At 44.3% G+C, this 24,866-nt stretch overlaps 1 protein-coding gene across 3 annotated transcripts in view; it reads left to right on the plus strand.

Moving 5' to 3' along the window:
• LOC126183286 (beta-1,3-galactosyltransferase 5-like) overlaps positions 1-24,866 on the plus strand; it is a 325,368-nt gene that overhangs the window by 193,442 nt on the left and 107,060 nt on the right. The window contains exon 1 of one of the 3 annotated variants that reach the window (XM_049925119.1): positions 9,989-10,014. The exons of the other annotated variants lie outside the window; for them this stretch is intronic. The gene's annotated coding sequence lies outside the window, so the exon portion shown is untranslated. Of the gene's footprint in view, positions 1-9,988; positions 10,015-24,866 lie in introns of those variants that run through there. 3 annotated transcript variants of the gene reach the window in all.

Here is a 24,866-nt window from a genome sequence, read left to right on the forward strand (position 1 = left end):
GCTATTATCATTCATGTCTCTTCTGTCTCCTACTTCATTTCCTAACGTTCTTCCACACACAGGTCTTAGATGTTCAAAACACTACAGTTCATTGACACAGAGCATATTACCGTATTCATTTGATTTACAAAACATGAAAATGATAATATATTCTGTGTAAGTAACGTACGGTATAATATAAATCGGACGCCTATGTGTAGGAAAACGTTTGCAAATGAAGTAGAAACAAAAATTAAAAAACATAATATCGATAGAAACAGTGATATATTGTTCAATTAGTAAATCTGAACTTCTTCGCAAAACCAAACATTCTGCATAGTTGGCTAATTTGTGAACTGCTACACCCGCTCTCTTGTTTAGTTCCAAAGGCTCTTGTACAATATCAATGGCTACTACCAAAACACTCGTTAATTCTAAGCACTGATATAGGAACGTGTTTTTATTCATTCGAATAATATGTAATAATATTGACGTACAATAATTTTTCATCAATGATCACTTCTTACTTTTTTCGACAAAGAGTAGCTGCGATGAAATAGTTTCTCACGCATTAACTGCCTCTTTCGCCTTCTCCGCTTTACAAATTCACTAACATCCACACGAAAGTAATGCTTTCTCTTTATTAAATATATTAATAAGATACAGATAACCTCACTTCGTCGAGCAGACGAAAATAGAACAGTCGATTTACAAACACCTTTCGCGTCAAACGACTCGGAAACCCGTACTTGATTGGGCTAGCAAAATAAAATGCTGTTCGTTAAACACGATACTGGAAATCGACTTCTGAAATTCGAATTTCATCTTACGCAAGTTGTGTTAGTTATTTATTTTCGTGTTCCGCTCATCAAAATTACGACCTCTCGTTACGATGTGGACGAGTTTTACAACTATAGTACTATTTCTCAATGAAATACACTTTCAGATCAAATGTGTCCGGACACCTGTTAGTGCACATTTCTACGGGATGTGTCCAGCCTTCGCATTTATGGTGACCTGAGCTCTGTTGGACACTTTCAGTGAGGTGTCTGAATGTCTGTGGAGGAATGCCAGCAGCCCATTCTTCCTCAAGAGCAGAAACCAGAGAAGGTAGTCAAGTCGGAAGCTATGGTCTGGAGCGGTGTCGACGTTCAAATTCATCCGAAGGGTGTTCCATTGGCTTCAGGTCGGGACTCTGGGCGGCCCAGTCCATTTAAGGAATGTTATTGTCCACTGCACTGTCACGCTGATACAATCATCGTCCCCTAAGTACACTCATACTCATAAATTAAGGATAATTTCAGAATGTGATGCCACACAACGTGGCACTACACAAAGCTGCATAGGCACATAGAGAACACACACGACACAGATCTGTAAGTCCACGGTGTTGGTGATAAGTTGAGAAAACCGTCCCGAAACACATGTGCTTCAAACGGCACTGTTTACTGCGCATGTACCTCGACATCAATATGTGATATGATCACCATGCACACGTACACAGGACGCACAACGGGTTCGCACACTCTGGATCAGGTGGTCGAGCAGCTGCTGGGGTATAGCCTCCCATTCTTGCACCAGTGCCTGTCGGAGCTCCTCAAGTGTCGTAGGGGCATCCCAGACGTGCTCGATGGGATTTAGGTCTGGAGAACAGGCAGGCCACTCCATTCGCCTGATATCTTCTGTTTCGAGGTACTCCTCCACGATGGCAGCTCGGTGTGGCCGTGCGTTATCATCCATCAGGAGGAAGGTGGGACCCACTGCACCCCTGAAAAGGTGGACATATTGGTGCAAAATGATGTCCCGATACACCTGACCTGTTACAGTTCCTCTGTCAAAGACATGCGGGGGTGTACGTACACCAATCATAATCCCAACCCACACCATCAAACCACGACCTCCACACAGGTCCCTTTCAAGGACATTAAGGGTTTGGCATCTGGTTCCTGGTTCACGCCAGATGAAAACCCAGAGAGACTCACTGTTCAGACTATACCTGGACTCTTCCATGAACATAACCTGGGACCACTGTTCCAATGACCATGTACTGTGTTCCTGACACCAGGCTTTACGGGCTCTCCTGAGACCAGGGGTCAGTGGAATGCACCTTACAGGTCACTGGGCGAATAAACCGTGTCTGTTCAGTCGTCTGTAAACTGTGTGTCTGGAGACAACTGTTCCAGTGGCTGCGGTAAGGTCCCGAGCAAGGCTGCCTGCAGTACTCTGTGGCCGTCTGTGGGCATTTATGGTGAGATATCGGTCTTCTTGTGATGTTGTACACTGTGGATGTCCCGTACTGTAGCCCCTGGACACGTTTCCTGTCTGCTGGAATCGTTGCCATAATCGTGAGATCACACTTCGTGGCACACGGAGGGCCGGTGCTACGACCTACTGTGTTTGACCAGCCTCCTGTCGCCCTAGTATTCTACCCCTCATAACGGCATCAATATGTGTTCTTTGAGCCATTTTCAACACACAGTCACCATTAGCACGTCTGTAAACGTCTGCACACTTACTCGCTGCACCGTACTCTGACATGCACCAGCACACCTCTGCGCATGTGGACTGCTGCCAGCGCCACTGTGCGACGACCGCAGGTCAAATGCACCGCATGGTCATACCCCGAGGTGATTTAAACGTGCAAACAGCCCACCAGAGCTTTTTCTCACCATGTATCAGCATTATCCTTAATGTATATTTCGCTGCTGTACCAGTACACAATGCTGTAAGATGTGTTCATATTGTTCCATGTTTAGAGTTTTCTTAAGCACAATAACGGGACCGCACTCTCAAAATGTTCAAATGTGTGTGAGATCTAATGGGACTCAAATGCTAAGGTCATCAGTCCCTAGGCTTACACACTGTTGTTGTTGTTGTTGTTGTTTTGTTGTCTTCAGTCCTGAGACTGGTTTGATGCAGCTCTCCATGCCACTCTATCCTGTGCAAGCTACTTCATCTCCCAGTACTTACTGCAACCTACATCCTTCTGAATCTGCTTAGTGTATTCATCTCTTGGTCTCCCTCTACGATTTTTACCCTCCACGCTGCCCTCCAATGCTAAATTTGTGATCCCTTGATGCCTCAGAACATGTCCTACCAACCGGTCCCTCCTTCTTGTCAGGTTGTACCACAAACTCCTCTTCTCCCCAATTCTATTCAATACCTTCTCATTAGTTACGTGAACTACCCATCTAATCTTCAGCATTCTTCTGTAGCACCACATTTCGAAAGCTTCTATTCTCTTCTTGTCCAAACTATCTATCGTCCATGTTTCACTTCCATACATGGCTACACTCCATACAAATACTTTCCTGACACTTAAATCTATACTCGATGTTAACAGATTTCTCTTCTTCAGAAACGCTTTCCTTGCCATTGCTAGTCTACATTTTATATCCTCTCTACTTCGACCATCATCAGTTATTTTGCTCCCCAAATAGCTCCTTTACTACTTCAAGTGTCTCATTTCCTAATCTAATTCCCTCAGCATCACCAGACTTAATTCGACTACATTCCATTATCCTCGTTTTGCTTTTGTTAATGTTCATCTTATATCCTCCTTTCAAGACACTGTCCATTCCGTTCAACTGCTCTTCCAAGTTCTTTGCTGTCTCTGACAGAATTACAATGTCATCTGCGAACCTCAACGTTTTTATTTCTTCTCCATGGATTTTAATACCTACTCCGAATTTTTCTTTTGTTTAATTTACTGCTTGCTCGATATACAGATTGAATAACATCGGGGACAGGCTACAACCCTGTCTCACTCCCTTCCCAACAACTGCTTCCCTTTCATGCCCCTTGACTCTTATAACTGCCATCTGGTTTCTGTACAAATTGTAAATAGCCTTTCACTCCCTGTATTTTACCCCTGCCACCTTTAGAATTTGAAAGAGAGTATTCCAGTCAACATTGTCGAAAGCTTCCTCTAAGTCTACAAATGCTAGAAACGTAGGTTTGCCTTTCCATAAGCTATTTTCTAAGATAAGTCGTAGGGTCAGTATTGCCTCACGTGTTCGAACATTTCTGCGGAATCCAAACTGATCCTCCCCGAGGTCGGCTTCTACCAGTTTTTCCATTCGTCTGTTAAGAATTCGCGTTAGTATTTTGCAGCTGTGACTTATTAAACTGATAGTTCGGTTATTTTCACATCTGTCAACACCTGCTTACACACTACTTAACCTAAATTATCCTAAGGACAAACACACGCACCCATGCCCGAGGGAGGACTCGAACCTCCGCCGGGACCAGCCGCACAGTCCATGAGACCACACTCTAACCACGAAAAACATCCCCAATGCGCAGCACCACTTACTCTATACTTCACTGCTGGGCACTGCACATGACGGTAGGTAACGTTCTTTGAACATTCAACAAACTCAAACCTTTCTATCGGATTGGCACAGGGTATCAATCTTTTCCAGTCGTCCACTGTTCAGTGACACGTCACTCTTTACTCCACGTCAAGCGTCACTTATCATTGACTATAGAAATGTGTTGCTTATGAGGAGCTGCGCGACAGTTATACATTTTTTCAACTTCCTATGCAAAGTCATTGTGTTAGGTGGACAGCCTGTAGCGCTTTAGAACTCACGAGTCATTCCTTTCCAGATTTTTTGCAGTTTTTTATAACAACCGTCCGTAATGCTTCACGGCCCCATCCTTCAGTTCATGAGGTCTGCCTGGTCCTGGTTGAGCTGTGTTGTTCCTTCGCGTCTCTGCTTTGCAGTGACATCGCCAACAGACGACGCTAGCAGCTTTACAAGAGTTGAAGCGCCGCTGATGGATTTGTCACTCAGGTGACATCCAGTGTATAGACCACGTTCGAAGTCACTGACCTCTCCTGACCGACCCATTCTGCTGTCACTGCTCCCCTACTGACAGCCTCCTTTTATACTGGCAGGTCCACCTCTAATGGTCAATTCCACAATATATATTGGGTGTTCGGATACTTTTGATCAGATAGCATATGTAGCAACATGCTGAATCATTTACTTGATTGTCTTACGCTATGGTCTTTTCACCGCGATTTGGACGTAACTGTACTCTAACTTTATTTAGCAGGAAGAGTTGTCAAGCAGATTTGATTTCAGTTTGTGCTTGAAGTTGGTTTTATTTTTTATTTCATTCTTTAAATCGGTGTGTGTCGCGTGTGTACGTGGTGCGCAGGGAACTCCGGCAACCAGCGTCGTACAGGAGTGTGCTCGGCCCTCACAGCCGGAGCACTTGGCGTTCCTGTGGAGCGAAGGAGCGAGGTCAAGGACGACCGCTCTCCCTGCTGATCCTCCAGCGTAGAAGCCGCTGGAATGCCGAATCACGGCTGATTCCAGCAGTAGGGGAAGGCCGAAAACGATTTAGGCAGCTTCCCACGTCAGAAGACGTACTTCTTCCCGCTGTGAAAACGTTTGCGTTTCGCCGTTCGCATACAGAGGGCAGTGACTCGATATTCTGTCTCATCGTCCTTGCCCATACGAGAAATGTCACACGATGTATAAGGTCTTCACTACTTCTATCCTCTCTGCGACGTTTCGTTCTCGCGTTTTACGTATCTGTTTGTATGTAAATGTCGAGTTCTGGATGGAATCACTGTATACCTTCTGTGTAGTGAATTTATTTGTGATTTTCTTTGTATTTATCAGATTCCTGACCTCTTTGATATGGGACGCCAGAAATTCCTCACCTCTGTCAATATCTTCATCTCAAAGCACGACTTAACCCAACGTCCTCAAATCTATTTGTCATGTCCAGGGCGACAGTTATTGAAATATATGGAAAAAACGTAAATTAGTTACAAACTATGGCGTGCACACACTTTATACAACGTGTAAACGTCACTACATGTATTCAGATTTAGGTTATGGCAGGATCGATATGCCTGCCATCATTGGCGATGATGTGGCGCAGACGAATAGCGAAATTCTGTATCACCCGCTGAAGTGTCGTAATATCAACGGTGTCGATAACCTCCTGAATGGCTGCTTTGAGATCAACAATGGTTTTGGGATTATTGCTGTACACCTTCTCTTTAATATAGCCCCACAAAAAGGAGTCGCATGTGTTCAGATCCAGTAAATAGGCGCCCAATCTAGGCTCATGTCAGTGGTCTCTGGGTACCCAAGAGCCAGAATGCAGTCCCCAAAGTGCTCCTCCAGGACATAAAACACTCTCCTGCTTCGATGGGTTCGAGCTCCGTCTTGCATAAACTACATCTTGTCGAAATCAGGATCACTTTGGATAATGGGGATGAAATCATCTTTCAAAACCTTCACGTACCGTCCGGTAGTCACCGTGCCATCAAGAAGCATCGCACCGGTTATTCCCACCACACAGTCACCCATTTAGGGTGAAGAGACTTCTCTATCGCGAAATGCGGATTCTCAGTCCCCCAAATGCGCCAATTTTGCTTATTGACGAACCCACCCAAATGAAAGTGGGGCTTCGTCGTTAAACCAAACAACAACGATCATACTAATTCCCATCATGCCCCGCGACCAGGCGTACAGTTGGAACGTCCTAACGCAAACCGTTCAGAAGTTATGACGATTGTATTTAATATATTTCAGTAATTGTCACCCGGTATATTCCAGTCTCTGTACTTCTCTACAATTATTCCCTCTACGGCTCCCTCTCCTACCATAGAAGTTATTCCCTAAAGTCTTAAGATTTTCCACGAATTCCTTTCCTCGCTGATTCTATGGACAACCTCATTTTAATTTTCTGCGTTCCTCTGTAACAACTTTTCTGAAACGCTTCACTCTTTTACTTTCCGGTTTTTAAGTTAATACTGATATATATTCGTCTGTTCTCTGCAAATCTCTATCAACTGCGTGCAAGGGAAACTTCTTAATGTAGTATTTATTGAAGTGACCTTGCGGAAGATTCACAAATGCGGCCTGGGAAGAGTGACTTATTATATACCTCTGTGCTGGCTGATGTCAAGTTCATTATGTCGACGATATTTACGCTTTTGTAGACCCCTTTCCCTAGAATAACGAACGCAGTGAATTCGTGTTTCCACAATCACACAAAGTCACCCGGTATATTCCAGTCTCTGTACTTCTCTACAATTATTCCCTCTACGGCTCCCTCTCCTACCATTTTAAAAAGTTTTCAGGTCTTTCAACAAATAGTTTTACAATTAATACTGGTTTGTTTTTCATTATCCCCTTTTCCTCTGTTAACCGATGCGCTCGGGTAACAAATCAGAAGCACGGTTCCTGAGCGAGCCAGTGGGGAATAATAAATGGCGTACGTCCCATCGACCTAACCGATATAAAGTCAGAAACATATGTTGATAGTATTTGGTCGAATTACACTGATGAGCCAAAACATTATGACCACATGCTTAATAGCTTGTTTTGTCCGTCTTTGGAACGAAATACCTCACTGATTCTGTGTATAAGGGATCCGACAGTTTGTTGGTAGGTTTGTAGAGGTATTTGGCATTATATGTCTACACACAGGTCATGTAATTCGTGTAAATAACAGACCGCTGGTTTGCGTACTCGGTGATGGCGCCCGAAAGCGACTCAGATGGGTCCCACAAGATTAACATCAGGCGAATTTGGTCGACGAGATATGAACGTGGGTTCACTATAATGCTCCTCAAACCACTGAATCACGTTCTGGATCCGAGACACGGACAACTGTACTACTGAAAGATGACATCACCCTCGGGAAAGACATCAAGCATGAAGGGATACCGGTGGTTCGCAGCAATCAGCGTGTCTTCAATTACTACCAGAGGTCCCATGCAAGCGCAGTAGAATGTCTCCCATAGCATAATACTGCTCCCACCAACCTACGCCCGTGGCGCGCTGCACGTTTCGAGCCACTATTCACCTCGATGACGGCGTTTGTGGAGACGACCAGCAAACTAGTGTAGCAAAAATGTGATTCACCCGAAGAGCCGACACGTTTCCTTTGATCGACAGTCGAATCCCGATGGTCCGTGCCCAGTCGTTAGGTTATAATGCGAACATGTAGGGTGGTCCGCTGCGGAGCTCTATGTTCAACAATGTATGATGAACAGTGCACTCCGAAACACTTGTTCTTCCACCAGCGTTGTGCGCTTCCAGCAGAGATGTCACAGATCACCATCCATCCTACTTTACACAACAGACAAGCTTCCGAATCCCACATTTTGTGAAGAGTCGTGGACGTCCAACCATTAAGCGCCTAGTGGAAGTTTCATAGTCCTTCTACCTCTTTCCGTGGGTGCTCAGAGCAGTAGCACGTTGACATCCAACCAGCTTAGCCATTTTCGAGGTACTGAGTATTAATAATCTGCTCTTTCTCAAAGTCGCTTATCTCAGTGGATTTCCCCATTTGCAGCCCTTATCTTCTCTTGGATGATCCCCCGCCCGTGTCTGCTCCGTTTACACACATTTTGTGTCACTGGAAAACGAATTGCCTTTTACAACGCAGCATCGATCTCATGGATACGTGTTATTTGATGCCCGATGCTCAATAGAAGACATCCTCTACACGAGCAAAATTTTTGTCTCAAACGACTACTCTTGGCAAGTGAATGCTGCAGCGCCTCCGGAATATTATTCCCGTACTTTGTCTTCGGTGTCAAAATTTCGCATATTGTGAGTGCTGTCTCTGAACGGCGAAAGTGAGATTATGGGGGACCACCCCTCCTACAAAAAAATCCAAATATAGTAGCAAAATTAAAGAACTGATCAATGGTCAAAACAAAATTCAAAGAAGGCGTTTCTTGACAGTGGAAAATTCCCCACAGAGCTGATAACTGAAATAATTGGAAATGTTTTCAAACATTCCGAAACATCAATACTTATTTGTTCAAGAAAATGTATGCGTGGAAACACATCAAACAATATACATAGCATATTTTTACTTCATCCTTTGTGTCTTGCTTTCTCTCTATGTACCACATAGCGTTTGTCCAGTACATACTCTCCAATGGGACTGACTCACCGCCGTTTCATTATCAGCCGACTGGCGTTATCTGGTGCGGATATGGAGAGGAGTGGGGTTAACACATTGCTTTCGCGGCCGTTGTCAGTTTTCGCGACCTGGAGCTGCCAGCACTCGGTTAAGCACCTAAATTGGCGTCACGAAACTTAGGTGCAGCCTGGTAGTTCAACAGCACGTGGTGACCCGAATAGTCATCCATCCAAGTGCCAATCACGACCGATGATTCTTGACTTCGGTGATCTGATGGGAACTGCTGTATCCATCGCGACACGACCGTTGTCCATGAAGAGAAAGCAAACTATAAAATATAGATTAAGAGGATACAGAACCATTACTATAACATGACTGAGAGAGGTGACAATTGGTTAGTTTCCACTATTAGCAGACGACGCCACCGCCCTTCTCTCCACTCATGCAGTCTTCAGCAAACTCAGAACTTTAAAATTTGGAACAACTCGGGAAAATCAACTGATCATTAACGTCACCGACTCAGTCGCGACTTGGCTGGCGGCCGATTTACACACTGGCGTGTGACGTGGAGCCACCACAAGTAGTCGTGTAAACAAGACTTCTGCCCTTTGGTCTCGTGACGTGGTGCTCCATTCCCCTTAGGCACCGCCTACGTGCATCTGTCCCAACCAGGATACCTCCCCCAGCCGATGTGCTCCTAGCACCCGTCGAACTGACATGTGTATTCATGCGCGTGTGGCTGACAGTTACGTCACACACTGATTTTTTCTCTCTTGTTTAATCACGCTCTTCCTCCAACTCAGCCACGAGAGTATCGCGACCTAAGAGAGTTAAACGGAAAAATACAGTTACGTTACTTGCGTACGACTCACTGATTGTACCGTCTTCACCATAAATTATGTGCTGTAGTCCCCAGTCAGTAAACTGAGTCTTCCAACACATTTCACTGAGCAGCCCCACCATAAGATGTGAATGCAACATTCTGCAGATTATGACCAGATAAAATGTTATCTGGTTACTCATACTAGCAACGTCAATACGCTTATCCATTTCGAGGATTAAGTATTCAGTTCAAAGCGAAGTCCATTGCCGAAAGCTTGTGTGTTCATCTGGAGTAAAGCCGTAAGTAACGTGAGAATGTTTTAACAGTTGTTGGCATTGATCCCGCATTCGTCAGAGTTGTGGCGTCCACTTTACACGATGTGTGCCATGCTAAGCTGTGAATTCAAAGATACACTAGTGCAGTCTTCTTATCGTTATATCAGTAATAAATCGTCTTTGCGAGCAATAGTACATCTTCTTTGCTCGCAGTCTCTGTCCGGCTTTCCACAGTCACGTATTTCTCAGTCGATTACTGCGGATTCCGGGATGTCTCTTAAAAAAGGAGACTGCCGATTTCCTTCCCCTGCCCTGTTCTCATCCGATCACGCTTATCTCGCTTCTTTTCTTCGATTTTCCTACTCCACCTATCACCACAAACCAACCATCGTCTGCTCCCATCTTTTCTCAACGAATTTCCACTTTATTTGTTTAGTGTACGGTATATATGGGGATGCATCTGCAAGATACCACGTGTTGGAGGGAAAAAGAGATGTGAATTTTATTTAGATTCTATAAATGAAATGCAAGTAGTGTTGTTCAACATATAAGTGGTTTATTCAGTGAAACTAAATTAAACTGTATGTGCAATAATTATTGAAATTTTATCAAATTCATTAAACATTCACTCACAAATTATTCAGATAATGATAAACAAAAATAAAAAAAATTTGGGTCGCCAGATACTGTAGAAAGTATAAAAAAAAACAAATAGAATTGAATTGACACCAAGAGCTCACAAGAAGTGAATTATATAAGGTGCCTGCCCTGGTATTTGCCTTTTAACATGAGCACTGTATGACTTCATTCTAATTTAACATCTAAATAAATTACACGAGACGGGTTGACCTGGTGTAATAAATCAGGAAGGAATAAAAAAAAAACAGCTGAACATATGACTCTCTTAGCGGGCAAACGGTGAATACTGAGCCTTGCGTCTTCTCTCGCTTTCTTGAATTTCCTTGCAACGTGTTAGATGCTCATAAAGACGCAAGGCACAGTATTTACCGTTTGCCCGCTAAGAGAGTCATATGTTCAGCTGTTTTTTTTTTATTCCTTCCTGATTTATTCCACCAGGTCAACCCGTCTCGTGTAATTTATTTAGATGTTAAATTAGAATGAAGTCATACAGTGCTCATGTTAAAAGGCCAATACCAGGGAAGGCACCTTACATAATTCACTTCTTGTGAGCTCTTGATGTCAATTCAATTCTATTTGTTGTTTTTTTTATACTTTCTACAGTATCTGGCGACCCAAATTTTTTTTATTTTTGTTTATCATTATTTGAATAATTTGTGAGTGAATGTTTAATGAATTTGATAAAATTTCAATAATTATTGCATACACAGTTTAATGCAGTTTCACTGAGTAAACCACTTATATGTTGAGCAACACTACTTGCAATTCATTTATAGAATCTAAATAAAATTCACATCTCTTTCTCACTCCCACACATCGTCTGGTAATTGAAAATGGCTTTAATGTAAGGGGCCATCAAAAAGTTTCCGTTCGAAAGCCCTGCAGTCCAGAATCGGAATGCCAATCAGACAAAATCGCCGTGAGTATTGAGGCAGTTATTTCACCTACTACGCACCAGGCTGAAGATATCCGTTGGCTTAAACACCGTATCCAGACGCACGAAGAAGTCCATAACTGCCTGCTGCACCTCCTAGTCCGACAGGAATCGTCGACCATTCAAGATCTTTAAATGACCGAAGACTTATTAATCGCATGGGGAGGGATCAGGACTATAGGGTGGGTGCTCGAATGACGACCAGCACGGAACTCAGCGAACGACGGACATGGTGCCCCCTACGCATCCGTCATTCTTCGATGGATGTCTAATGGCGATTGTTCTTAAGCAGCCAAGAAAAGAATAACAGAACGTTGCTCCTGTTTCGACGCATTGGTAACAACGTCGCCAAATTTCATGTTTCCGCAATTACCGCATACACATCGGAAAGCACGAATGCGTCACTAATCTTTTGCCTACATGTCTGTTTTATATACCCACATCGGAGACGCGCTACGTTGCATATACAGCGATGTGACATTAGTCATGGGATGACAATATGCACATATGCAGATGGCGATAGTATCGCATACACGAGATAAAAAAGGGCAATGCATTGGCAGAACAGTCAATTGTACTCAACTGATTCATGTGGAAAGGTTTCCGACGTGATTATGGTCTCATGACTTTGAACGCGGAATGGCAGTTGGAGCTAGACGCATGGGACATTCCATTTCGCAAATCTGTAGGAATTCAATATTCCGAGATCCACAGTGTCAAGAGTCTTCCGAGAATACCACATTTCAAACATTACCTTTCATCACGGACAACATTATGGCCAAAGGCCTTTACTTAACGACCCACAGCAGCTGCTATTGCATTGGCTGCGGACGGTCGGGGTGGCCGAGCGGTTCTAGGAGCTACAGTCTGGAAACGCGCGACCGCTACGGCCGGAGGTTCAAATCCTGTCTCGGGCATAGATGTTTGTGATAATCTTAGATTAGTTAGGTTTAAGTAGTTCTAAGTTCTAGGGGACTGATGACCTCAGAAGTTAAGTCCCATAGTGCTCAGAGCCATTTGAACCAACCATTGGCTACGAGATTGGAATAATAGAGAATTGTGAAGGTGGTTCGATGAACCCTCTGCCAGGCACTTAAATGTGATTTGCAGAGTATCCATGTAGATGTAGAGTTGTCAGTGCTAAGCAACACTGCGCGAGATAACTGCAGAAATCAATGTGGGACGTACGACGAACATATCCGTTAGGACAGGGCGGGGAAATTTGGCATTAATGGAATGGAACAGCAGACAGTGCCTCTCCTGGTCTCGTCACCATATCGGTTGCACCCCAGACGACTGGAAAACTGTGGCCTGGTAAGATAAGTCCCGATTTCAGTTGGTAATAGCTGATGGTAGGGTTCGAGTATGGCGCAAACATCACAAAGCCGTGGACCCAAGTTGTCAACAAGGAATCGTGCAAGCCGAGGGTGTCTCCATAATGGTGTGGCTGTGTTTATATGGAATGGACTGCGTCCTGTGTCCCAACTGTACCAATGATTGACAGGAAATCCTTATGTTCAGCTACTTAGAGACCGTTTTCAGTCATTCATGGACGTCATGTTCCCAGACAATGATGTCACATCACCAGCCCATAATTGTTCGTGAATAGTTTGAAGAACATTCTGGACAATTTAAGTGAATGATTTGGCCACCCAGATCACCTGACATGAATCCCATCGACCATTTATAGGACATAATCAAGAGATCAGTTCGCACGCAATTATGGACGGCTATAGAGGCATAATAGCTCTGTATTTCTGTAGGGGACTTTCAACGACTTGTTGAGTTCATGCCATGTCGAGATGCTGTATTACGCCGGGCAAAAGGAGGTCAAACACGATATTAGGAGATATCCCATGACTTTTGTCGCCTCAGTGTATATTGCAGCATCGCCCTCAGACGGAAACATTTTGATCGCCCCTTGCGCTATTAAGCTACAAGATTTTAGATTTTTTAATCGTGTATTGTTCATTTCATTCGAGGGGGTGGGAGGGATAGTGCCAGGCCACCAGCAGTTAACATCGGGTGATACAGTGAGCCAGCCGAGGTGCGATAAGGTACCTGAGTGTTTTTCAAACCAGGGATGTGTGTGTGCAGCCCTGTGAATACAACTTTTATCATATTGCAAGACAGGAGAGTCCACAGCAGACTCATCTTGAACATGTAGAAGAAATGGCAACAGATGATCACCCAGAACGATGAAATAAACATTTAGAGTCACGTTCACGGTAACTTAAACGAGTGACTCCAAGTAATGGTGCAGGAAACGCCCCCCAAAAAACATATAACCAACTCCAACCTAAACTACATCCTCCATATTCTGCAGATTAAACGACTCATTGAATCGTTGGTGCACTCGACGTCTTGTGGCATTTGAAAAGAGAAAAAGTCGTGATTCGACGGACCACACTAAACGCCTCCAGTCAGCTACTGTCCTGAAGATGAAGTCACACTCAAATGAAAGACACAGTTGTTTTTCTCGTGTAATTCTCTGTCTGTTTAATAAAGAGTTGTAAAACTACCGTAAGCTACAGTAGATCATCATAAGTAAGTGTAGACTAAGGTAGTTTTCCTAGTAGCCTTAGTCAATTAAGATCTTAACCACATTACTTGCGCGGTAGGTGTATTGCATCGGGTGTTACCTCATTTCAATCTCCTTGTCTGCGTATACTATCAGTGTCTTACTATATAGATTCCTCCAGAAACCAGAAGAGGTGAACTGTCTAGAAGCTGACTGAGGGTATATAAAAGGCCACGTAACCTACAGAACATTTTTGTTCTACATAGTTATGTTCCTGTGTGTTACTCAAAGCAAATAGTCTTTATAGCAAAAAATTAAAACTGTCAATGTTTAATTCAAGTTTCATTCGAGAATCTTTGATTTGTTACGTAAAACAGAGGGATATTGAATTGAAAGTAAAAGAACAATACAGATGTATCATACAGCGTTAGAAAAGGTAATATCCTCAAAAAAGGTAAAATAACACCGCAGAACAAAAAGATATCAAACACTGCTTCCATACTTCGTCGAGCTCATATAAAACATGTTTCTGTTATTTATAAACAACTTTCGCAGTTATCAGTAATAACAGGAAACTCTTGCCTTTGGTCATGATGAAGAACGTTCTGTTGAGTACAAAATGACAATAATTTCTACAGTTTTTTATGTTTGTACTTGCATCAAAAGCAATTACTTTGGATACATAATAGCGCAGAAGTTGTGGGATCAACTAATTTTTATTGCTTATAAAATGCAATTTATATTTTTAAGGATATAAAATATACAGTAGATTATCATTGAATAATGTGCGGTCCTAATTATGTGCAAAACATACAAAAAAACAAAGAGAAGTCGTCGGCTCCCAGTTCCTGTAACACATTCGTCTGTTTTTTTTTCCCTACCAATGCTACCAATACTACCCGTATTCCTACAATTTACTACTTAATTTATGTAATGTACCAAAACTGCAGAACAGTAGTTTTCGTAAAGCGCGACCCTAGTTTAATATGGTAGGTGACCTCTTTTTCGTTTGAAAATCATGAGTTTCCTCCAAGATGGCGATTTCCAAAAGACCACCATGTTAGTAACATAGACTTGCAGGTCGTTCCTCCTCTCACGTCTAATAATGCTAACTTTAAATTTCTGTTTATCTACCTGTTTTTGTTTTACAAGGGTGTTTTACACCTACGGGCCATCCTGCACTTGCTCATCCTTACGTGTTGTGTAATAACCACAACGCTAATTTAAAAAAAAAATGGGCTTGTACAGAGGAGGTACTGTACTCCTTCTTCTCGTATACTATCCTCGAACGAAATAGAAGGGAAAATGATAATGGTACGCTAAGGAACCTCCTTTACACTTTGTGCAGTGGTTTACAGAGTATGGAGGAATGTGTATTGTAGAGAAGTATGTAAGTTAATTCTACAGTTTATTGTTTTTCGTACCCATTTTTCTATCCGACCTAGCGTAGGTAGAACACAATTTGTGGCTACTCGTAGTAGTAGAGACGTAGAACTGGTGAAACAAAAAGGTGATTCCTGTGGTCGATGAAGGCAGAGTTCAAGAAATGAACTGCTAACCAGATGCAGAGTGTAGAATTTTGCGATAGTCACTGAAAGCATGCGCAGTTAATCCTAGGAAACGTAAATACAGGCAAGGTCAACCACTCTGTTATCAATGGCGCATACTGTGGGCATCAGAGACTGGTGAGAACTGCCGGGCTAGTGCAGGTCTGTGGTATTTACGCATCAGTAGACAAGCCCACGTGACATGGCTGCTGCAGCGCCCTCTGTAGGAGCAAGCTGCGGCCGTGGTATCTCTAGCCTGTATTCCGTATCGATACTTGCACTGGGCAGGAAATCGGAATCACTATTAGACACTAAACTCACATGTGTTTCATTTAAATTGGATCACAGTAGCATACTTTTTTTGCTTAAAGAAATCACATTGTATAACATGTCTAACGGATTTATTTACTAGCAGTTTCAACGGAAACAAATTGTCTGCAGAGGATGTTCCAGTAGTAATTCCTTTCTGATTTTCTAACTCTTTGATCTATGTTCAATTTCCTTTTATCGAAAATTCATCGCAAATTGCAGGTGTAGGGATGATTATATTTAGTCCTGTATATTTGGTGGAAAATTTTGTCTTTTTTAAAAAAGCAGAACTTACATCTGCATACTTAAACTCTGGAGATAAATGCTCCCCATTCATGACTCGAGCAAAAGCTCACGCTTGCGACAAAATCCTTCGCAGTGAACTGAGTGCCCATACCTCGTACCTGCTTAACTTTCTGACATCAGTAGTGTGATTAACCAGCTGACGTTTTATCAGTTCATAAAACAGCGTGGTGCTACATTCATACATTACGTTATAGACTGTTTAATAGAATGCAATAGAAGGCTCAGTAGCTGAGTAATCAGCGTAGATGACTACCACGCGGAGGACCCGGGTTCGATTCGCGGTACTGCTAAGAAGTTTTCCTTGCTGCGAGGACTGGTACAGGATGCATTCGACGTCGTGATGCCAACTGAGGAGCTACTTTACCTAGTAATTGCGGCTTCACGGTCTGGAAAGCCTGCAAAACGGCAGCGAGAGTGGTGTGCTGACCAAATGCGCCTCCATATCACATCCGCATGACGCCGGAAGGGAGGATGATACAGTGGCCCGCAGAATTCCCTATGTCCTTCATGGCCTGGCGAGGACCTCGCTTATCAGTAATGTATAACAAAGACGACAGTAACAACATACACATCTGTACTCCAGAAGCCACCATACTGTGTGTGACGAATGGTAATTCTACTTGCACTCTCATCCGACCCTCTTCATCCTATTCCATTTGCTAATGCTGGAAAGAACTACTTCCGATGAACATCTATATGAGCCTTAATTTCTCTTATTTTCTTTTTGTGATTCTTTCGGAAGAGGAATGTGGAGGAAGTAATGTGTTTTCCGACTCTCCGTGGAACTTACGCCGTGGCAGTTTCAACAATAATCCTCTCCGCTATGCACAACGCCTCTCTTGTAGCGACCGCCACTAAGCATCTACGTGAGCTTTTAGAGCTTACTAAAAGATCCCGTGAGAAAATGCGCGTCTCTTCTTTGGATCTTCTCAGTCCCTACTATTAATCAACCTATTGAGGACCCAATACGGACAAAGAATACTTAAGAATAGTCGAACAAGTTATTTGGTAGCCATTTCTTTCGTGGATGAATTTCGTTCTCATAAGATTTTCCTATGAATCTTAGCCTACATCTACATCTACATGGATACTCTCCAAATCACATTTAAGTGTCCGTCAGAGGGTTCATCGAACCACCTTCACAATTCTCTATTATTCCAATCTCGTATAGCGCGTGGAAAGAACGAACACCTACATCTTTCCGTACGAGCTCTGATTTCCCTTATTTTGTCATGGTGATCGTTTATCCCTATGTAGGTCGGCGTCAGCAAAATATTTTCGAATTTGGAGGAGAAAGTTGGTGGCCGGAATTTCTGATAAGATTGCTCCACAACGAAAAACGCATTTTGTTTTAATGATGTCCATCCCAAATCCTGTATCATTTCAGTGGCGCTCTCTCCTCTATTTCGCAATAATACAAAGCATGCTGCCCTACTTTCGACTTTTTCGATGTACTCCGTCAATCCTATCTGGTCGGGATCCCACACCGCGCAGCAGTATTCTAAAAGAGGACGGATGAGCGAAGTGTAGGCAGCCTCCTTAGTAGATCTGTTACATTCTCTAAGTGTCCTACCAATAAAACGCAGTCTTTGGTTAGCCTTCCCCACAACATTTTCTGTGTGTTCCTCCCAATTTAAGTTGTTCGTAATTGTAATTCCTAAGTATTTAGTTGAATTTACAACTTTTAGATTTGACTGATTTATCGTTTAACCGAAGTTTAACGGATTCCTTTTAGCACTCATGTGGATGACTTCACATTTTTTGTTATTTATGGCCAATTGCCAACTTTCGCACCGCACAGATATCTGTTTTAAATCGTTTTGCAATTTGTTTTGATCTTCTGATGACTTGACTAGTCGATAAACGACAGCGTCATCTGCAAACAGCATAAGATGGCTGTTCAGACTGTCTCATGTCTTACTCGAAGACTTTCCGTCAATTACTACGAACTGCGACCTCTCTGACAGGAAGTTACGCAGTCACATAACTGAGATGGTATTCCATAAGCACGCAATTTCACTGCAAGCCGCTTGTGTGATACAGCGTCAAAAGCCATCCGGAAATCTAGAAATACGGCATAACTTTGAATTCCCTTGTCAATAGCACTCAACACTTCATGCGAATAAAGAGCTAGTTGTGTTTCACAAGAACGATGATTTCTAAATCCGTGTTGACTGTGTGTCAATAGACCGTTTTTTTTCGAGGTAATTCATAATGTTCGAACACAATATACACTCCTGGAAATTGAAATAAGAACACCGTGAATTCATTGTCCCAGGAAGGGGAAACTTTATTGACACATTCCTGGGGTCAGATACATCACATGCTCACACTGACAGAACCACAGGCACATAGACACAGGCAACAGAGCATGCACAATGTCGGCACTAGTACAGTGTATATCCACCTTTCGCAGCAATCCAGGCTGCTATTCTCCCATGGAGACGATCGTAGAGATGCTGGATGTAGTCCTGTGGAACGGCTTGCCATGCCATTTCCACCTGGCGCCTCAGTTGGACCAGCGTTCGTGCTGGACGTGCAGACCGCGTGAGACGACGCTTCATCCAGTCCCAAACATGCTCAATGGGGGACAGATCCGGAGATCTTGCTGGCCAGGGTAGTTGACTTACACCTTCTAGAGCACGTTGGGTGGCACGGGATACATGCGGACGTGCATTGTCCTGTTGGAACAGCAAGTTCCCTTGCCGGTCTAGGAATGGTAGAACGATGGGTTCGATGACGGTTTGGATGTACCGTGCACTATTCAGTATCCCCTCGACGATCACCAGTGGTGTACGGCCAGTGTAGGAGATCGCTCCCCACACCATGATGCCGGGTGTTGGCCCTGTGTGCTTCGGTCGTATGCAGTCCTGATTGTGGCGCTCACCTGCACGGCGCCAAACACGCATACGACCATCATTGGCACCAAGGCAGAAGCGACTCTCATCGCTGAAGACGACACGTCTCCATTCGTCCCTCCATTCACGCCTGTCGCGACACCACTGGAGGCGGGCTGCACGATGTTGGGGCGTGAGCGGAAGACGGCCTAACGGTGTGCGGGACCGTAGCCCAGCTTCATGGAGACGGTTGCGAATGGTCCTCGCCGATACCCCAGGAGCAACAGTGTCCCTAATTTGCTGGGAAGTGGCGGTGCGGTCCCCTACGGCACTGCGTAGGATCCTACGGTCTTGGCGTGCATCCGTGCGTCGCTGCGTTCCGGTCCCAGGTCGACGGGCACGTGCACCTTCCGCCGACCACTGGCGACAACATCGATGTACTGTGGAGACCTCACGCCCCACGTGTTGAGCAATTCGGCGGTACGTCCACCCAGCCTCCCGCATGCCCACTATACGCCCTCGCTCAAAGTCCGTCAACTGCACATACGGTTCACGTCCACGCTGTCGCGGCATGCTACCAGTGTTAAAGACTGCGATGGAGCTCCGTATGCCACGGCAAACTGGCTGACACTGACGGCGGCGGTGCACAAATGCTGCGCAGCTAGCGCCATTCGACGGCCAACACCGCGGTTCCTGGTGTGTCCGCTGTGCCGTGCGTGTGATCATTGCTTGTACAGCCCTCTCGCAGTGTCCGGAGCAAGTATGGTGGGTCTGACACACCGGTGTCAATGTGTTCTTTTTTCCATTTCCAGGAGTGTATGTTCTAAAATCCTGCTGCATATCGACGTTAATGATACGGACCTGTAAATTAGTGGATTACTCCTACTACCTTTCTTGAATATTGCCGACCGCTGTGGCCGAGCGGTTCTAGGCGCTTCAGTCCGGAACCACGCTGCTGCTATGGTCACAGGTTCAGAATCCTGCCTCGGGCATGAATGTGTGTGATATCCTTACGTTAAGTTAGGTTTAAGTAATTCTAAGTCTAGGGGACTGATGACCTCAGATTTTGAGTGCCATAGTGCTTAGAGCCATTTTTTTTCTTGAATATTGGTGTGACCTGTGCAACTTTCCAGACTTTTCGTACGGATCTTTCGTAGAGCGAACGATTGTATATGATTGTTATGTATGGAGCTACTGCATCAGCCTACTCTGAAAGGAACCTAATTGGTGTACAGTCTGGACCAGAAGACTTGGTATTATTAAGTGATTTAAGCTGCCTCACTGCTCCGAGGATATCTACTTCTTCGTTACCCATGTTGGCAGTTGTTTTTGATTCAAGTTCTGGAATATTTACTTCGTCTTCTTTTGTGAAGGCATTTCGGAAAGCTGTGTTTAGTAACCCTGCTTTGGCAGCACTGTCTTCGATAGTATCTCCATTGCTATCGCAGAGAGAAGGCATTGATTGCGTCTTGCCGCTAGCATACTTCACATACGACCAGAACCTCTTTGGATTTTCTGTCAGGTATCGGGACAAAGTTTCGTTATAGAAACTATTATAAGTATCTCGTTTTGAAGTCCGCTCTAAATTTCGAGCTTCTGTAAAAGATTGCCATTCTTGGGGATTTTGCGTCTGTTTAAATTTGGCATGGCTTTTTCGTCATTTCTGCAACAGTGTTGTGACCCGTTTTGTGTGTCAAGGAGGATCAGCTCCGTCGTTTGTTAATTTATTTGGTACAAATCTCTCAATTCCTGTAGATAGTGTTCCTTAGAATTCATGCCACAACTGGTCTACACTTATATTAATTTGGAAGGAGTGGGGATTGGCTCTCAGGAAGGCGTCAAGTGAATTTTTATCTGCTTTCTGGCCGGCCGGTGTGGCCGAGCGGTTCTAGGCGCTACAGTCTGGAACCAAGCGACCGCTACGGTCTCAGGTTCGAATCCTGCCTCGGGCATGGATGTGTGTGATGTCCTTAGGTTAGTTAGGTTTAAGTAGTTCTAAGTTCTAGGGGACTGATGACCTCAGAAGTTAAGTCCCATAGTGCTCAGAGCCATTTGAACCATTTTTTACCTGCTTTCTGGAATAGGTATATTTTTCGTTTATTTTTGGAGGATTTGGGGGTTACAATATTCAATCTCGCTACGACAACCCTGTGGTCACTAATCCCTGTATCCGTTTTGGACCGTTATTAACTTAGGATTATTTGTTGGTTTGTGTGTTTTCACACTTGGCATATGTTTTTCCTGCAATAGTTTTATGTGATCATGCCACCTTACATAGCTACAGACTGTTACTCCTATTTTACAGTTGTTGTTTTAGCGTAATCGAACAGTACTTGTACAACGAACATCTACAACATGGAGAATTATAGGTTTTAATTTCCCGCAAAATCTGTCATTTGAGATGGAAAATAATTTTTCATTGGCCAAATATTAGGAGGTAGTACTCCTTCCATCTCTGCAACCATAACTATACGGATTTCTTAAGAAGGGCTTCTGTTCAGAAGACGAGGCATGGCTGTCATTGTTCATTATCTATAGGAAGCGCCATGGCATAAATAATAGAACTGTGTTGTCGGCTTTAATTGTTTCACGTGGAGTGTGTCTCCTGGTCCTGTTGAGTAAGCATGATCGCATTTCGCCGGTACGATATAAATTACGTACAGAAAATCAAAATCAGGAATGCAGGATCATAACTTGAACCTGGACAGTCGAAAATGCGAGTACAGTGCTTGTCTGTATCATACTGAATAATTAAATGCTATGTAATGTAATGTCTTTTCATTAATAACAATTTAACTAGAAGGCACAGTGATAAATTACTAAATACCCAGTTCATAATTCGTAACTGATTCACTCAGAAACTGTGGTTATTTGCGATCGTGTTGAAATGTCAGATGTCTCACCGAAACTAGGCAACAGCGTGTGTCTGGCGCCTCCATCGACCGAACGGACAGTACTGCCACTTTAGGTAGCAGGATCTGTCGTTCGTGCTGCCGTGTTCTGTAATCGCCCAGACCCCGACAATTTGTTATTTTTTAGTTCCTGTTGTGGTACTTGCGTTTCTTACGTCATGACTGTTTGGATTTCTTCATATGTGGCTCTTGTTTAGGAGACAGGTCATATACTACCCTATTTTTGCTACAAGTTGTTTATAGAATGGTTTCCATTGTTGATTTAAATGGCAACAACAGGAGACACCTGTAGTTCTGATATAAAGTTGTATTACTCAAACTGAAAATGTTTCAAACCTAAGTTCATTTTCAGCAGTCGTCCTGCTGAAGAGAAATGAAAGCACTATATCGGAATGATCAAGACAAAAGCATTTACACTCCTGGAAATTGAAATAAGAACACCGTGAATTCATTGTCCCAGGAAGGGGAAACTTTATTGACACATTCCTGGGGTCAGATACATCACATGATCACACTGACAGAACCACAGGCGCATAGACACAGGCAACAGAGCATGCACAATGTCGGCACTAGTACAGTGTATATCCACCTTTCGCAGCAATGCAGGCTGCTATTCTCCCATGGAGACGATCGTAGAGATGCTGGATGTAGTCCTGTGGAACGGCTTGCCATGCCATTTCCACCTGGCGCCTCAGTTGGACCAGCGTTCGTGCTGGACGTGCAGACCGCGTGAGACGACGCTTCATCCAGTCCCAAACATGCTCAATGGGGGACAGATCCGGAGATCTTGCTGGCCAGGGTAGTTGACTTACACCTTCTAGAGCACGTTGGGTGGCACGGGATACATGCGGACGTGCATTGTCCTGTTGGAACAGCAAGTTCCCTTGCCGGTCTAGGAATGGTAGAACGATGGGTTCGATGACGGTTTGGATGTACCGTGCACTATTCAGTGTCCCCTCGACGATCACCAGTGGTGTACGGCCAGTGTAGGAGATCGCTCCCCACACCATGATGCCGGGTGTTGGCCCTGTGTGCCTCGGTCGTATGCAGTCCTGATTGTGGCGCTCACCTGCACGGCGCCAAACACGCATACGACCATCATTGGCACCAAGGCAGAAGCGACTCTCATCGCTGAAGACGACACGTCTCCATTCGTCCCTCCATTCACGCCTGTCGCGACACCACTGGAGGCGGGCTGCACGATGTTGGGGCGTGAGCGGAAGACGGCCTAACGGTGTGCGGGACCGTAGCCCAGCTTCATGGAGACGGTTGCGAATGGTCCTCGCCGATACCCCAGGAGCAACAGTGTCCCTAATTTGCTGGGAAGTGGCGGTGCGGTCCCCTACGGCACTGCGTAGGATCCTACGGTCTTGGCGTGCATCCGTGCGTCGCTGCGGTCCGGTCCCAGGTCGACGGGCACGTGCACCTTCCGCCGACCACTGGCGACAACATCGATGTACTGTGGAGACCTCACGCCCCACGTGTTGAGCAATTCGGCGGTACGTCCACCCGGGCTGCCGCATGCCCACTATACGCCCTCGCTCAAAGTCCGTCAACTGCACATACGGTTCACGTCCACGCTGTCGCGGCATGCTACCAGTGTTAAAGACTGCGATGGAGCTCCGTATGCCACGGCAAACTGGCTGACACTGACGGCGGCGGTGCACAAATGCTGCGCAGCTAGCGCCATTCGACGGCCAACACCGCGGTTCCTGGTGTGTCCGCTGTGCCGTGCGTGTGATCATTGCTTGTACAGCCCTCTCGCAGTGTCCGGAGCAAGTATGGTGGGTCTGACACACCGGTGTCAATGTGTTCTTTTTTCCATTTCCAGGAGTGTATATAGGCACACATAAAAACACTAATGGCAGAAAACTTACGTGGTCAAATGAAGCTTGGTGGCCATATTTTGCAAATACAAGAGACAGTCTTCACTCATTCCAATCTGATCATGTAAGTGCAGAAAAGTTGTGGAATGTTTTCAAAGAGATAGTATCGACAGCAATTGAGAGATATATACCACGTAAATTAATAAGTGATGGTACTGATCCCCCATGGTACACAAAACGGGTCAGATCGTTGTTGCAGAAGCAACGAAAAAAGCATGCCAAATTTAAAAAGAACGCAAAATCCCCAAGCTTGGCAAAGTCTTACAGGAGTTAGAAATATAGCGCGTACTTCAATGAGAGATGCTTTTAATAATTTCCACAACGAAATTCTGTCTCGAAATCAGGCAGAAAACCCAAAGAGATTCTGGTCATACATAAAGCACCCCATTGGCAAGACGCAATCAATACCTTCACTGCGCGATAACAACGGTGAAGTCACTGATGACAGTGCCACTAAAGCAGAGTTATTAAACACGGTTTTCCGAAACTCCTTCACGAAAGAAGACGAAGTAAATATTCCTGAATTCCAATCAAGAACAACTGCCAAGATGAGAAACATAGAAGTAGATATCCTCGGTGTAACAAAGCAGCTTAAACCACTTATTAAAGGCAAGGCCTTCGGTCCAGATTGTATACCAGTCAGGTTCCTCTCAGAGTATGCTGATAATATAGCTCCATATTTAGCAATTATATACCACCACTCGCTCACAGAAAGATCCGTACCTAAAGACTGAGAAATTGCTCAGGTCACACCAATACCCAAAAAGGGAAGTAGGAGTAATCCGCTGAATTTTAGGCCTATATCACTAACGTCGATTTGCAGTAGGGTTTTAGAACATATATCGTATTCGAACATTATGAAGTACCTCGAAGAAAACGATTTATTGACATATAGTCAGCACGGATTCAGAAAATATTGTGGTTGTGAAACACAACTAGCTCTTTATTCTCATGAAGTAATAAGTGCTATCGACAGGGGATGTCA

Source organism: Schistocerca cancellata, chromosome 4, assembly GCF_023864275.1.
Source record: "Schistocerca cancellata isolate TAMUIC-IGC-003103 chromosome 4, iqSchCanc2.1, whole genome shotgun sequence".
Taxonomy (NCBI): Eukaryota; Metazoa; Arthropoda; class Insecta; order Orthoptera; family Acrididae; genus Schistocerca; species Schistocerca cancellata.